This window comes from Panthera leo, chromosome B4 (assembly GCF_018350215.1).
Source record: "Panthera leo isolate Ple1 chromosome B4, P.leo_Ple1_pat1.1, whole genome shotgun sequence".
Lineage (NCBI taxonomy): Eukaryota > Metazoa > Chordata > Mammalia > Carnivora > Felidae > Panthera > Panthera leo.
The window spans coordinates 75080370-75097781 of NC_056685.1; the positions used below are offsets into that span (position 1 = coordinate 75080370).

At 40.6% G+C, this 17412-nt stretch overlaps 1 pseudogene; it reads left to right on the forward strand.

Annotated features, from left to right (window-relative positions):
* The first annotated feature begins 1550 nt into the window (after positions 1-1550).
* LOC122225385 lies at positions 1551-3374 on the forward strand (annotated as a pseudogene).
* The last annotated feature ends 14038 nt before the right edge of the window (positions 3375-17412 follow it).

A 17412-nucleotide genomic window follows, 5' to 3' on the forward strand; every position in this document is an offset into this window, starting at 1 on the left:
CACAATGGAATACTACTTGGTGATGAAAAATAATGAAATCTTGCCATTTGCAACAACGTGGATAGAACCAGAGTATATTATGCCAAGCAAAGTCAGAGAAAGACACATATGATTTCACTCCTATGTGGAATTTGAGAAACACAACAGACGAACACAGGGGAAGAGAAGGAAAAATAAGATAGAAAGAGGAAGCAAACCATAAGAGACTCTTAAATACAGAGAACAAATTGAGGGTTGTTGGAGGGGAGGTGGGTAGGGGGATGGGTTAAATGGGTGATGGGCATTAAGGCAGGCACTTGTTGAGATGCGAACTTGGGTGTCATATAGAAGAGATAAATCACTGAGTTCTGCTCCTAAACTCAAGACTACACAGTACGTTAACTAACCTGAATTAAAAAAATAAATAAATAAACAGCAAAACGGGCACATTATGGTGATACAGAGGTGTTAATTACAGGAAGTAGCTACCCTCCTTAGGGCTAGGGGAAAAAGATGAAGTTGGATTGCCAGCCACTACAAGCCTGCAAGAGATTCTCTGCGAGCTGGGACTCACTTCCCTGAAGAGGCGTGCTGCCTGTCCGTGCTGCTGTCTCAGGAGTTCAGAGGAGGGAGCCTGTGGAGCTGAGAAGGGGAACTTTCTTGCTGAGAGGCCATAAGGAGACCAGTTCTGGGAGTGCCAAGAAAAAGCTGGAAAGTGGAAGCCCAGCTACTGCTGGGCTGCTAACAGAAACAGCAGTCTCCCGTTAGTGCCGGAATTTAAGAGAAGTCTTGTTGTCAAATAAGCTTTCCAGAACCCACACTGCACCCAATGGTGGGTCTGAAGATGAGAGTTGCCTAATAACTACTATGAACCTCCAGCAGGATAAACGCAAAAGAAACCACGCCTCAGCACTGCATAATAAACTACTGAAAACCCAAGACAAAGAAAATTCTCAAAACAGACGGAGACCAAGGACAAATACCTTTAAACAGCACCACCTTTAGACCCAGGCAACTGTGGCCCGGGGCCTAGACTTAGGGGTTCCTGTTTGGCTTCCTTCCCACCCGTCACCCTCCACAGGGTGAGGGTCCTGCAGAGTCCCGCAGCCAGCACACTGTGGAACTCAGGCTCCAAACAGAACTCTGGGCCCTCAGAATCCCCTGCCCGCACAGCCTCAGGTCCACCTCCAGCGCTCGCAGCCCTCTTTGCACCGCAGGGCGCGCCCCAGGCCTGAGCGCCCAGAGCTCTACGGTGCGGGCTGAATTCCTTAAGCATGCAGACCCCCCACCTCCATTCAGGGACGACCCAAGGGTGGGGAAAGAAAGGCACCTGGGTTAACGGCCTCCATTTTTTGGTCAGGGCGGGCCTGCCTCTCAAAGGACCATCAGGTGCAGCCGACTCCTCCCACTCAGGCGGTGGGCGGTGCGAGGGAAGGAGACTGCTGGGAAGGCGGGAAGTTTAAAAGGCCACTCCCCCCAACCCCGCCCCCCGGCCTCCAAGAGCTCGTGTCGCCCTACCAGGAAACGCCGCAGCTGCGCGGGCCTGCACAGCCACCCGGCCACGTGACAGCATGGAGGCAGCGGGCTGTGAGGAGAGCTTCTACCTCTTCAAGGTGGTGAAAAGCCTCTACGACCGACCGTGAGGCTGGCATCCCGGAGGACGGGCTGGCGGCACACATCCAGAACCAGAGGAGTGAGGAGAAGAAGCTGCACCCCGGGTGCGTGGCATCCTGCGAATCATGAAGCCCTGCAACCATGTGCTCAGCCTTCTGGTCCCCATCCCGAAAGACAACGGCTCCCCAGAGGTCATCTGGGGCTATGGGGCCAGCACAGCCGGCACTGCACGCTCCCCTTACAACCAAGATGTGAATCTAGGGAAGATAAAAGTTTTGGCTTCCCTTATGACGTCTAAATGTGCTGTGGTTGATGTGCCATTTGGAGATGCTAATGCTGGTGTTAAGATTAATCCCCAAAACTACACCAGTAAGGAAGTGGGGAAAGATCACAAGGGGGTTCACCGTGGAACTAACAAAACAGGGCTTTATTCGTCCTGGAATTGATGTGCTTTCCTCAGACATAGGCAATGTGAGTGAGAGATGTCCCAGATTGCTGACACCTATGCCAGCATCATAGGGCTTGCATAGCGCATGCAAATTAACACACATGCCGGCTATCCTGGTAAATCCATCAGTTGGGGTCTCATCCGCCGACATCTCCGCTACTGGCCAGTGTTTTACATGGGATTGAAAACTTCCTCAGTGAAGCTTCTTTCATGAGCATTTTTGGAATGACACCAGGGTTTGGAAAGAAAACATTTCTTATTTAGGGCTTTGGCAATTTTGCACTCTATAGTTACATTATTTTGCTAAATGTGTTGGTGTTGGTGAATCTAATGGGAGAATATGGAATTCAGATGGCATTGACCAAAAGGAACTAGAAGACTTTGAAATTGCAACATGAATCGGAGCACCTGGGTGGCTCAGTCAAGCGTAGGACTCTTGGTTTCTGCTCAGGACATGATCTCACGGTTTGTGAGTTCAAGCCTCACATCAGGCTCTGTGCTGGCAGTGCTGGCAGTGTGGAGCCTGCTTGGGATTCTCTCTCCCTCTCTCTCTGTCCCTCCATACTCACTCTCTCTCAAAATAAATAAACTTAATTTTTTAAAAAAATAAAGTTGCAATGTGAATCAATTCTGGGTTTCTCCAAGGCAAAGCCCTAGGAAGGAAGTATCTTGCCAGCAAACTGGCATACTTATTCCTACTGCCAATGAAAAGCAGGTAACCAAGTCCAGTGCACCCAGAATGAAAGCCAAGATCATTGCTGATGCTTCCAATGAACCAACAACTCCAGGAGCTTATAAGATTTTTCTGAAGAGGAGCATTACGGTCATTCCTGATTTATACTTGAATGTTGAAGGAGTGACAGTATCTTACTTTGAGTGACTAAAGAATATAAATCATGGGGCACCTGGATGGCTCAGTTGGTTCACCCATCTGACTCTTGATTTCAGCTCAGGTCGTGATCCCAGGCTTGTGAAACTGAGTCCCTCACCAGGCTCCATGCTGAATATGGAGTCAGCTTGTTTGTGTGTGTGTGTAGTCAGCTATGGCTCTTTGACCTTAAATATGAAAGAGATTCTAGCTACTGCTTTCTCATGTCTATTCTAGATAGTTTAGAAAGAAAATGTAGAAAGCACCATCAAACTTTTCCTGTTATATCCACAGCAGGGTTCCAAAACAGAGTATCTGAGAAAAGACATTGTACATTCTGGTTTACCTTACACTGGGGAGTTTTCTGCCAGGCAAATCATGTACGCAGCTGCAAAGTATAACCTGGGATTGAACCTGAAAACAGCTGCCTATCTCAGCACCATTGAGAAAGTCTTGAGGGTGTAGCTGGTTTGACCTTCAAATAAATGGAACATAGCTGACTACTTCACTACCATCTTTAACTGTAACTTCTGCAAACCTATCACATGTTTACATATAACCACAAAAAGATTTTTCTCTTAAGGACATCATTCTTAATAAGTCAGTCCAAATCACAGCAAGAAGCTAAGTGATGATAGAAGATACATGTAAATTGTGTGGAAGGGAAATACGGAGAAGTGAGCAAATTGCTTCATGAGATGGAAGAATGGAAAAGAGCAATATTCTAAAATAAATCTATTCTTTTAAAAATGTTATTTTAGGGGCGCCTGGGTGGCTCAGTCGGTTGAGCATCCAGCTTCGGCTCAGGTCATGATCTCGCGGTCTGTGAGTTCGAGCCCCATGTTGGGCTCTGTACTGACAGCTCAGACCCTGGAGCCTGCTTCGGATTCTGTGTCTCCCTCTCTCTCTGCCCCTCCCCCGTTCATGCTCTGTCTCTCTCTGTCTCAAAAATAAAATAAATGTTAAAAAAAATGTAATTTTAAACAGAGATGTGTAATTAAGTTAATGCATTACATATTATAAGTAGGAAAAAAAGATAAGTCAGTCCAAATCAGCCCTTTAAAAAGGAAGAAATTAAGGGTGAGAGATCACAGACACATTGATGAGTGTGAAAGTAGAAATTGCCTGTGCCAGAGGGCCACTTGGGATAATTTGCCTTTAAATCAAAAGCCTTTTCATCTAGCTATATGCTCCCAGCTCACAGTTTGTTCCCAACATGTTAATTACCTTTTGTTTCAGCTGAGCAATCAGTTGTTTGCCTAATTTTACTCTGGCCAAGTCTGAGATGGAACATGCTATAATTTTGATGCATTTAAAAAGTGGGCGTGTGGCATTTTCAGAAGGTAGTATTGTCCTAAAATTAGTTATTATTATTTCACATCAGCAAAATAGCTCGATTTTATAGGTTACAAACAAAAATAAAAGCTGTTTCTTCTATGCATTTTATTCTCTTAAGAAGACATAAGTACATGCTGCTGTACTAAAATTGCCTTTAATCATTTAACAAGCCTAACTTTGATTCAAACAGTAAGTGCTTACAAACATAAATTAAAAAATCTAGTATTTTATGATATAAAACAGCATTACTTATAGCTCATCAGTTGTGTATTGTCCAGCAAAAATAAAAAGCCAGATGGAGAATTATTATCTTCAAAACTACAGATGATGGAGGCTATTTTTATTGTGGCTATCTGAATTTGCTAAATATAATTATGACATATAGTCCAAATAATGCAGTGACCTGCTTACCATGTTAATTTTTCATTTCTTTAGGGATCCATTGCTGAGTAATTGAACAATAATTCAAGTGGAGTAACCCAGAAAAAATCTACTCGGTCTCCCTGTCTGGAATCTGGCTAACAATTTAAGCATTACTTGATTTTGTGTCTCTTTTCTTTTAGGAGGCTTCATATGCACACAAGCTTAATTAACAAAGTAGGACTTAAAACATTGGATTGAGTGTTTTGTTTGGGCCTTTTTTGGCCAGGATCTTTTGAACAGTGGTATACCAATGAAATACTAGACATTATGTATGTAATGAATGAGCCCTTTTTTTAAAACAATAAAACTCTCAGAAATTTCTAATTATTTTGTAACTTCATCACTTAACCTGGTTATAAAAACAGTTATTAAAAGTCTGCCTTTTAAAAATAATTGAAAGGGAAATATTTTCAGACAAATGACAGCTAAAGACAGCACCAGTATACATTTACAACAGAAATACTGAAAGGATTTCCTTTTATAGAGGCAATATGTTCCTAAATGGAAACATTGAAATAGAGGAGTGGATTAAGACCTACTGAAAGTTTGAACATGTGAGTAAGTTTGCATGACTATTGAACTGTATAGCAACAATAATGTCTTGAGGATTATACACATACATACATATATGTACATGTACACACACACATATAATCAAAATACATTTCAATAACAGCACAAAAAGTTGGAGAGGGGTAAAACATGTTAAAACTGTGCAATGATCCTTATATTGTCCAGGAAGTGGTAAAAGTACTAATTTATAGGATACATTTGGTAACATCCAGGGTAACAACTAAAACAAGACCAGAAGATTGCCTCCTAATAGAAAGGAAATAATGGAGTGATAAAATAAAAGGGGGGGGGGGGATAATCCAAAATAAGGCAAGAAAGGAGAGAAAAAGGAATATAGAGCAGGTGTGACAGTGGTGAGGTAGGAAGTTAAATTCAATTACATGAGTAATTATGATAAATGTAAATGGACTAAATTCTCTGACTAAAAGAGAGGTAGCAACTAAATGCTACCTAAAAGAGTTGCACATTAAATATCAGGTACAGAAAGTTGAGAATAAAAGGGTGGAAGATGCTGCATCTTATAAATGATTAAAAAAAAAAAAAAAAGCTTATAAGGCGGCAATAGGAACCTCGTCAAAACCTCTCCTTTATCCATTCCCAGAGAGAGATGTGAGAGTTGGGGAGGTAAATCATCATAAGATTATTATAGGGTGGCACTTATAATTGATTCTACTTTGGATGCGTGAGGCAAGATCAATATTCAACCAAGACATGCCTTAGGAATAAATACAGTCTAATTCAAAAGAATAGATTATTTTGAGAAGCTACGTCCCCTTTACCTCAAACATGCAAATGTAGTCCAGGGCCTGGGACATTGGAGCTGACGACAACAACAACAACAACAAACTTTCCAATGTGCAGAAATCTCTTTAAAAGGGTTCTACATTTACCACTCTTCATTTTCTTGTGAGGCATACTTTCACCCAATTGAGCTAGGAATCTCTTTATGATCTTATCATGTCTTTAACAAAAATATTTATATTTCCCATTCTAGTTGTTCAATTAAGTCACTACTCCATAGGTGTTAAGTGTTATTTTGACCCATTTTTGTATAAGAGTCATATTCAAATGTGTTCCTTGATCCAATGAGGTGTAGGTTATGGCTCCAAATTGACATAAAATGCCTATTTCCATGACCTTAATGGTGTTTTAGCTGCTATTTCTGTTAAAGAGTAAGAAATAGTTATTTTTGTTAAAAATCCTTTTGAATTCTTCAGAAATATTAGCAGGGACCTTGTGTCATTCACCTGTCAGCTTTGAGTCAGTCTTGTTATTGGGGATTTTCCCAAGGCCAATTTCAGATAGTTTATCTGTTGTTAACATTCAGTAAATTATATTTGTAACTTCCACATTAGTGACTCTGCTGGATGACAGTGGAATATGTTTTTGTAAACTCATTGTTGTATGACTTGGACATGACCATGCCTCATTTCATGTATCCAAGTGACTACCTGCAGGCAGCAGACCAAGGCATCATCTTGGCATTCCAATTCTCCTCTGAAAGAAAAATTGGGTTCTTTTGGTGAGCATCAATATGATCTACTTTAATTTTCTTTCTGAAATTCCACAGGCCTTCCACAGTTGTGTTCTTCACAGATGGTACTCTTTATTGTTCATCCATTAAACATTTATTAGCTATACCCTTGGACCATTGGCTATGGACGAAGAGCTTGTGATACCCACAATTTTTATATAGCATTTTATGTCAGGACTGTGATCTAGAGCAATATTCAGTTCTTTTTATATTGCTCTATGCACTGCTTTCAGTTTATCCCATTGTGCAGAATTACCTTTACCTTTTTCTTTCTTTTTTAAATTTATTTTAATTCTAGAATAGTTAATATACACTGTTACATTAGTTTCAGGAGTGCAATATAGTGATTCAACAATTCTATACACTATTCTGTGCTCATCAGGATAAGTGTACTCTTTAATTTCCATCATCTATTTCACCCACCTCCCACGAACCTTCCTTTTGGTAACCACCTGTTTGTTCTCTATAGTTAAAAGCCTGTTTCTAGCTTTGTCTCTCTTTTTTTTCCTTTGCTCATTTGTTTTGTTTCTTAAATTCCACATATGAGTGAAATCATATGGTATTTGTTTCCCTGACTTATTTCACTTAGCATTATACTCTCTAGCTCATATCCATGTTGCTGCAAATGGAAAGATTCCATTCTTTTTAATGGCTGAATAATATTCCATTATGTGTGTGTGTGTGTGTGTGTGTGTGTGTGTGTGTGTGTGTGTGTGTAACCACATCTTCTTTATCCATTCATCTATCGATGGATACTTGGGCTGCTTCATGGTCTGGTTATGGTAAATAATGTTGCAGTAAACATAGGGGTTCATGTATCCCTTTGAATTAGTGTTTTTGTATTTTGGGGGTAAATACCCAGTAGTGTGATTACTGGATCATAGGGAATGCCTACTTTCACCACTTATATTCAGCATAGCATGGGAAGTCCTAGCCACAGAAATGAAACAACAAAAAGAAATAAAAGGCATCCAAATTGGTAAAGAAGAAGTAAAACTTTCACTATTTGCAGATGATATGATACTATATGCAGAAAACCCCAAAGACTCCACCAAAAAAAACTACTAGAACTGGTAAATGAATTCAGTAAAGTTGCAGGATACAAAATCAATGTACAGAAATCTGTTGCATTTATATACAATAATAATGAAGCAGCAGAAAGAGAAATTAAAACAACCTCATTTACAAGTGCACCAAAAATAACAAAATACCTAGGAATAGAATTAACCAAAGAGGTCCTTTGACCTGTATTCTGAAAACTGTAAAACACTGATGAAAGAAAGTGAAGACAACACAAAGAAATGGAAAGACATTCTATGCTCATGTACTGAGCGAACGAATATTGTTAAAACGTACCTTTGCCTTTTTCAACTAGGGAAATAGCTGGGCTAATAACAATTTAGCAGCTGGGCAAAGAGCAGCAGACTCCCATAAGAAGTCTTTTTTCAGTATAGGAGCTCCCACTGGTGGAGCAAGCAGCCTATTACATGTCCGTGGGAAGAGTCATACAATTCAGACCACTCACAAACAGGAGAGGATGTTCTATCATTGATCCTAGAGGTAGAGAAAGGCTACCTGCTCGTGAATATGATGCACTTACTCCATTTCAACATATTTGTAAGTATAACGTTTACATTTTCCAAGGAACTGTGTTGTACATCCCTTTCTTTATTTGAATGTCTTTCTCACATCACTCACATCAAAATATATATCTTGGTAAGTTTGTCCTTCAGCCATATGACCTGTTGCCACCAGAGCTTAAGAGCACACTAATACTTATATCTCAAATGGTTTATACTAAGTTACAGCATAATCTTCTAATTCAAAATACCAGTACCTGCCATTTAGCGTCGGAATTAGACTTCTAATAACTGCAGTCTCTGAGTTTTACTGGTATACACATATAAAACCCTTGGTCTGTTAGGATTAGATAGTCCCAAAGGTGCCCTTTACATATCCTCAAAGACTTCCTTTGTTCCAGCTCGTTTGAATTTAGTCTTTTTTTTTTCCCCTAGTCACTCTATATTACAGAGGACAGGATACTCAAATTCAGTATACGTGTCCACCAGAATATATATAGCTCCACAAGACTTCATATCTTTTTCTCATTAGTGGGACCCAGAAGGGACAGTAATTTGTTCTTTACTATTTGTGAAATGTCCCTAAAGGCCTCAACCTGGAATATTCCTGGATATTTGCCTGATTGGCCTTGACCCTAAATCAGCCATCCTTGACTACTTCTGCACATTATAATTTACAAATGCCCTTGGCTTCCTCTTCCAAAGAGGAAATCATCATATTATCAATGTAATGAATCAACTTATTTTGAAACTGATCGTATTTAAATCTCATCCTATCAGGTTGTGATAGTATGCTGCAGCATTCAGTTACCCTTACAGGAGGACAGTAATTGCATAATGGAGTCCATTTCACATGAAGATAAACTGTATACTTGACTGGCTTTCCAAAATGAGATACGAAAGCCTAGTCACCTTTAGCTAACCAGTCACCTTTAACCTGCTGAATGCTTGAAATGTTGTCCTCATGTCTGGCATAGCAAAGGCTATCGATGGAAGTGCTTTTAAAATGTGGTAGTCAGCAGTCAGCTGTGAAGTGTTTTTTATAAGCCATATAGGAATACTATAGAAAGAATTAGAAGAGACACCCTTCTACAGTTTTCTTAGTAAGGGCTGAGGTTCACTATCCTCTAGTACTCAAGTACTGCTTAATAATTACTATAGAAGAGAGTACAGGCAATGCTTATGTCCCATTTAGCATGTAATTAAAACCAGGCAAAGGGTGAATTTGCCCAGCATTTGGCTACAAGCTGGTAATGGCAATGCCCTCTATTCATGCATTAACTGTCTTCTGTATATACATTTGTGACAATGTGATACCATCACTGAGAATCTCTCACTTTCTCGATTATCTACACTTTTACTCAATCTTGGCACCTTCTGCCACAGAATCAGCATACTACCCCAAGGTTTACTTTTATCCCCTTAATGTTGCTTTCTGATTTCCCTAAAAGTATAATAGACATCATGTACCAGAATCACTAGGGAAAATTATATGTTTTCAGTATTTGAAAGCATAGAGGTTATGATGGTCCTACAATGGGGGTGATCATGGACAAATCTAAAAGATAAGATCCAAAGGTTAGAAATGAAGTTCTCCATGCCTATATCCAGACCTGCCAGGAACAGTTTTCTTCAACAACCATACAATTTAAAAAATATATATACTTTTGCTTAGTAAAGAATCCTGGGTGAAGGCACCATATCAATTATCACAGCCTGATTTAACTTATCTTACTCCCTCCCTGGTCCAACCATCAGAGTCTACTTCCACGTATTTTCCCCAGTTTTCCCCAATATAAATTAGCAAAATCTTACTTCGACTATAAGCCCTCTTCTTTCATTTTGCACTTTGTAATTTCCCCACTCCCCAAACTGAGACCATTCTGGGATTTGAGTGCATTAATACATTTAGAAGCAATAAGGGGTTTTGAAGTTGAGTCACAAGGAGAATTGATACCTTCTTGCAAGCTGTAGCGGTTAATGGTTTTAGTGAAATTACAGAATCCTCTCTGGTTAGTTGAAGCAGAAATGAAATCTATTAGCATTCAGTAGCTGGTACTTAACCGCAAAAATCAGGTTAAGGTGATTAAGCTTCCAAAACAATTTCCAGGACTAATCAGCAATTCTATCCTCACCAGAAAGCAGTCATCAACACTGCCATCCCCAGAATTTTGCCTCTCCTGCCACGACCTGTTTAGTTTTCTCTTGCTGTAAAAAAATATTACCGCAGGGACACCTGTGTGGCTCAGTCGGTTGAATGTCGAACTCGGTTTTGGCTCAGGTCATGATCTCACAGTTCATGGGTTCGAGCCCCGTGTCAGGCTCTATGCTGACAGTGCGGAGTGTGCTTGGGATTCTTTCTCTTTCCCTCTCTCTCTGCCCCTCCCCTACTCTCTATCTCTCTCTCTCAAAATAAATACATAAACTTTTTAAAAAACATATTACCACAAACTCAGCTGCTTAACACAATACATTTATTGTATCATAATTACGCTATGGCAGTTTCTGTGGGTCAAGAGTTGCAACTGAGCTAGTCCTCCACTGCACTTGTAATGTTGGCCAGGCTGCCTTCTCACCTGGAGATTCTACTGGATGAAAGTCCTCTTCCAAGCTCAGTCAAATTTTGGGGGAGAACTCATTTCCTTGCAACTTCACAACTGAGGGCCTCAGCTTCTTACTCGCTGGTAGCTGCCCTCAGCTCTTGGAGGCCACCTGTATGTCCCTGCCACATGGCCCTCTATAGGCAGTCACAACATGACACTTTACTTCCTGAATGCCAGCAGGAGAGCATCTCTCTGCACAAAAGGGTCAAGTCCCTTTTTTAATGGCTGATTAAGTCAGGCCCTCCCAGTATAACCCTCCTTTTGACCAATTCAAAATCAAGTGACTTAGGATCTTAATTACCTCTGCAAAATCCCTTCACTTTGCTTTATAACATTACCTAATCAAGGAAGTGACATCCCTTACCTTCACCATATTCCAGAAGTCACACATTCTGTCCCCACTCAAGGGAAATGTGTGGATTTACCCTAAAAGTGCCCTGAGAGTAAGAGCTGTACATGACCATTCTCAAGAAACTCTGGGCTTCCAGGAGAACCGCTACAATCTTTGTGTGAACATTAAACAGGGGCTCCTGTGGGCAGTTATCACTCCCACAAGTTCACCGTTGGCAAGTAGGGATTGGCCTAGATTTTAGACCACCACTCCAACCCAACCTTTATTCAATGCACAAACTGCGTACTGAACCAAAGGCACAGGCTAGGCCAATACCCTGCACGTAGTGGGTGAACATCTGATGGGTGAATGTCTTCTAGAATGTCAAATCACCCAGTCTCATCATCTCATTAAATAAAGTCTACCAAAGGGCACACAGTATAATCCTGCCCTGTCCTTTCTCTCTGAAAACACCTTCTATTTTAACTTTTTTTTCTAAGTTTTATTTATTTATTTTGAGAGAGACTGTGTGCACACGCAAGCAGGGGAGGGGCAGAGAGAGAGGGAGAGAGAGGGAATCGCAAGCAGGCTCCACGCTGCTAACACAGAGCCCGACATGGTGCCAGAACCCACAAATTGCAAGACCGTGACCTGAGCCAAAACTAAGAGCCCGACACTCCACTAAGCCACCCAGGCACCCCAGGACACCTCCTTGCTACTACCATCCTTTAGCCCAACTATCCTGCACTCTTCCCAGTGAATCCTTTGGTCATCAATTTCATTTTCTTTTTTTTTATTGAGGGATAACTCACATAACGTTATATTAATTTCAGATGTACAACATAATGATTCAGTGTTTGTATATACTGCAAAATGATCATTATCGTAAGTCCGATTAACATCCGTCACCACACAAAATTATTTTCTCGTGATAAGAACTTTTAAGATCCATTCTCCTGGCTACTTTCAAATATGCAGTACAGTATTATTAACTGTAGTCACCAGGCTGTACGTTACATCCCTATGATTTGTTCACGTATTGTACCTTTTGACCCCCTTCACCCATTTTGCCCATCCCCCATCCCTAGCCTCAGGCAACCACCAATCTATTCTCTTTTTTGTTCATTTTGTTGCTGTTATTCTTGTTTCATTTGTCTTTTTGTGTACTTTTTTGGATTTCATATATAAGTGAGATGTTACAATATTTATCTTTTCATTTTTGACTTATTTCGTTTAGCATAATGCCCTCATTTCATCCATGTTGTCTCAATGGCAATATTTTATTCTTGCTTATGTCCTATATCTTTTAACATCCTTCATCAGATTTTTCTGGGTCAGTTCATAGTGGTTTGGAAAATGTGGCAAATATGAAAAGTGGTTTGCCTATTTGATCATCAGAGAACCAATATGCAGGATTTCTTTTGTGTGTTTTTTTCAAGTTTTTATTTAAATTCCAGTTAGTTAACGTACAGCGTAATATTAATTTCAGGTATAGAATTTAATGACTCATCACTTACATATAACACCCAGTGCTCATCACAACAAGTACCCTCCTTAATGCCCATCACCCATTTAGCCCATCCTCCCACCCACCTCCCCTCCAGCAACCCTCAGTTTGTTCTCTATAGTTAAAAGTCTATTGGGCGGCGCCTGGGTGACTCAGTCAGTTGAGCATACAGCTTTAGCTCAAGTCATGATCTTTAGCTCAAGTCATGACTCACGGTTCGTGGGTTCGAGCCCCACGTTCAGCTCTGTGCTGACAGCTTGGAGCCTGGAGCCTGCTTCAGATTCTGTATCTCCCTCTCTCTCTCTGCCCTTCCCTCACTTATACTCTGTCTCTCTCTCTTTCTCTCAAAAATGAATAAACATTAAAAAAATCTTTTCTTCTTAAAAAAAGTCTGTTGGATGGGGCGCCTGGGTGGCTCAGTTGGTTAAGCGTCAGACTTCGGCTCAGGTCACGATCTCGCAGTATGTGAGTTCGAGCCCCGCGTCGGGCTCTGTGCTGACTGCTCAGAGCCTGGAGCCTGTTTCAGATTCTGTGTCTCCCTCTCTCTCTGACCCTCCCCCGTTCATGCTCTGTCTCTCTCTGTCTCAAAAATAAATAAACGTTAAAAAAAAAAAAAGTCTGTTGGGGTGCCTGGGTAGCTCAGGCAGTTAAGTGTCCAGCTATTGATTTCAACTCAGGTCATTATCTCATGGTTCGTGAGTTTCAGCCCTACATCAGGCTCCTCACTGGCAGTGCAGGGCCTGGGTGGGATTCTTTCTCTACCACTTTCTCTGCCCCTCCTCCCCATCTCTCTCTTTCTCAAAATAAACTTTATAAAAAAAGGATTTGTTTCCTGTTTTGCCTCTCTCTCTTTTTTCCCCCTAGGTTTGTCTGCCTTGTTTTTTAAATTTCACATATGAATGAAATTATATGATATTTGTCTTTTTCTGACTGACTTATTTCACTTAGCATAATACTCTCTAACTTCATCCACATAGTTGCAAATGGCAAGATTTCATTCTTTTTTGTGGCTGATGTTCCATTGTGTGTGTGTGTGTGTGTGTGTGTGTGTGTGTGTACCGCATCTTTGTCCATTCATCAGGACAATGGACAAAGGGGATCTTTCCATAATTTGGCTATTTTTGATAATGCGTCTATAAACATCAGGGTGCATGTTTGAATCAGTATTTTTGTATCCTTTTGGGTAAATACCTAATAGCACAGTTGCTGGATCATAGTTCTATTTTTAACTTTTGGATGAACTCCATGTTTTCCAGAGTAGCTGCACCAGTTTGCATTCCCATCAACAGTGCAAAAGGATTCCCCTTTCTCCACATTCTTTCCAACACCTGTTGTTTCCTGTTAATTTTAGCCATTCTGACAGGTGTGAGGTGATATCTCACTGTAGTTTTGATTTGTATTTCCCTGGTAATGAGTGATGTTGAGCATCTTTTCATGTATCTCCTAGCCATCTGGATGTCTTCTTTGGAAAATGTCTATTCATATCTTCTGCCCATTTTTTAACTGGATTATTTGTTTGGATTTTGAGTTTGATAAATTCTTCATAGATTTTGGATACTAACCCTTTATGTTATTTGCAAATATCTTCTCCCATTCCATAGGCTGCCTTTTAGCTTTGTTGATTGTTTCCTTCACTGTGCAGAAGCTTTTTATTTTGATGAACTCCCAATAGTTTATTTTTGCTTTTGTTTCCCTGCCTCAGAAGACATATCTAATAAGAAGCTGCTACGGCCAATGTCAAAGAGGTTACTGCCTGTGTTCTCTAGAATTTTTATGGTTTCAGGTCTCACATTTAGATCTTTAGGTCTTTAATCCATTATGAATTTGGTTTTGTGTATGGTGTAAGAAAGTGGTCCAGTTTCATTCTTTTGCATGTAGCTGTCCAGTTTTCCCAATACCATTTGTTGAGGAGATTGTCTTTTTTTTCAGTACACAGTTTTGACCCTAAAACATTTCAGATTGTTTGCACCTCCCCCAGTAAAAAATCCAGTCCATATTTTCTGTCACTTGGGCCCATCCACTCTTTTCAAAGTTCTTTATGAGCACTGATTTCTCAATATCATTGACCCATTTTACTTTTCATGCCATAGTCCATAGGTGCTTATGGAGCCAATGGGAACATCCAATTTCTCTTCAGATTCACTGACTCTTATTTCTGTTTCTTAGCTGATATCAGGTTGTTTTGTTGCCATGTTGTCCTATGGGCTCCAAGTATACAAGTGCACAGGGGAGTATAGATGAGAGCTGCCCTGACCCCAGCCCCACTCCTTTTCTCATAGGAGGACACTACTGGCTGCCTAATAGCCAAGCCAGCTGGAGGCCACAAGTATGATTTTTTTATTATAGTTTACTTTTTTATTTCTGTCGGTCTCATTTTGTTTCATAAAATGTCCTGTATCTCTTTCCATATTTGAAATTGATTTTTATAAAATAAGAATTATTGTTTATTTACATTCCTAAATAACTCATCAGTCCAGACCAGTGAAAGGAGGAATTTAAGGCCCAGTGACCTAGCTCCTGTCAGGATTTGGTTGCTGCAATTGCCCATTTACTACACTCACTAAACATGGAAGCAAAAGGTCCTCAGGGAACCCACCTAGCTTCCAGATATTCATCTTCATGCTCCCATTATGTAGAAGCATCTCTGGATACTCATGATAAAGAACCCTCATAAATTTAATAACTTCCTATATGTCATGAGAAGCCCAAAATGACCAGGCAGCAGTTGAATCATTAGGTTTGGTGGAAATGTCACACCATTAGCTGATGGGAGCATTCTCCCTAGCTTATCCCAAAGTCCTCCAATCTCTAATTCCCCAGAGTCTGAAGTGTCAGATATGGAAAGCACAAGTTTCCCAAACATGTCACTAGGAATGGTGATGAGAAGATCTAATTCAACTTTATCCCTATGGTTACTGAGGCCCTGGTATTCTGGCTAATGTGGACAGAGCATCATATAATGGCCATTGCTTCATTGTATAGTCTGCTCCATGGAAGCTGTTCACTGAGGGTGTGATAATCAAGCTGGCATATCACCCATTTACACCATTTTTACATTCTGTCAGACCAGAAGCTTCCATGTGAGTGGTATAGTGTAGGAACAAGGGACCCCATGGTCATGTTGCCATTGTCTCAGCTCTTTGCCCTAAAGTGGGTCCTTTGATACAAGGTAACAATATGCAGGATCCCTAAATTTATAAATTAGGTATTCTATCAGTCCTTAGATAGGAGGCACTGTGGGAAGGAAAGGTTAACTAATATCTAGAATAAGTGCTAATACAAGCGGGAAGAAATTAGAGGCTTCTCCAGACTAAAAAATGTCTGATGTAATTAACTTACTGCCAAGAGGCTGGTTAGTCTCTGAAGGATGGTTCTACATCAAGGCTTTGGTATTGCACTCTGCTTTTTACAACTTGGACACTAAGCTGCAACAACAGCTATGTCAATCTTGGTGAGAGGGAGTCTATGCCATTGGACCAAAGCATAACTCCATTCCTGTATTATAACTATACCTTTGGCCCATTGTACAAGTACTGAGGTGATCAAGGACAAAAGTTGGCATGCCCCCACTTGTTGACCCTTCCTGTCCTTCCTGGGCCTTCTTGGTTTATTAGAAACCAAGATCCACACATTTTATGAACACTTATACATTCATCCACTTTCCTTCTCCCAAGGCTTCTTTGTCCCACCTCCCAATATTCCTCTTTCTTGGCCACTGACCATTCAGCTAAGCTATTTTCCACTACCCAAGAGTTCATGTGTAACCCTATTTTGGATCAATTCTGTCTCCATACAAAGTTGATGTCTAAAGTGCACCACCCAAAGTTCTGTCCATTGGGAGACTTTCTCCTCATTACCTCTTGGAGCCACCCCTGAGTAGAAATGTGGTATATATATATATCATCAGGCTTTTTCAGCTTGTACTAATTAATTTAGCAAACTCAATCACAAACTAAACCTGGGTTTTGTCTTTCTCCATCAATTGGTCATGGGGAAATTTCTATGAGGCCATAGGTGTGAACTACATTTAGGTGAAACATTGGTGCAATAACGGTGGGTGTCATGAGGCTACCTGCCCATGAGGACTTGATGGTGTTTTATGTCCCAGGTATCAGGGTTTAGCTCAGACCCTGTGCATAATATCCCTCAAAAGATCTAAGTATTTTTATTTTCTCAGTGTACAGTTAGTCTGATAAATTAACAGTTTGGAAAAAGAATTTGAGTAACAGTTTTGAAAATACTATATGTGACTGTAGGACTTTCCTCAAGGACACTTGGCTTCCCCTTAATGAGATGGACTCTGGGTCTTAAAACTAGTTCACGTCTAGAAACTTGACATGTTGGAACCATGAGTTTTCATGGTGGCAGCTAACATCAGCATTCTGCTCACTATTCCCGATCATGTTTGGGGGCCATTATTAGTAAAGAAATAATGGCTCATTGGCTGCCTATCTCCCCACTACGCACATTGTGATCAGTTATGCATCAGTACAGATGTTTGCAGGCCAAAACACCTTGGTTGCCAATATGGCCTTGGTGCACATCACAGTAATTGTATTCACCTTACACTTGATTATTAAAGACAGTCATCTGGCCTCTGCTATTCCATAATCT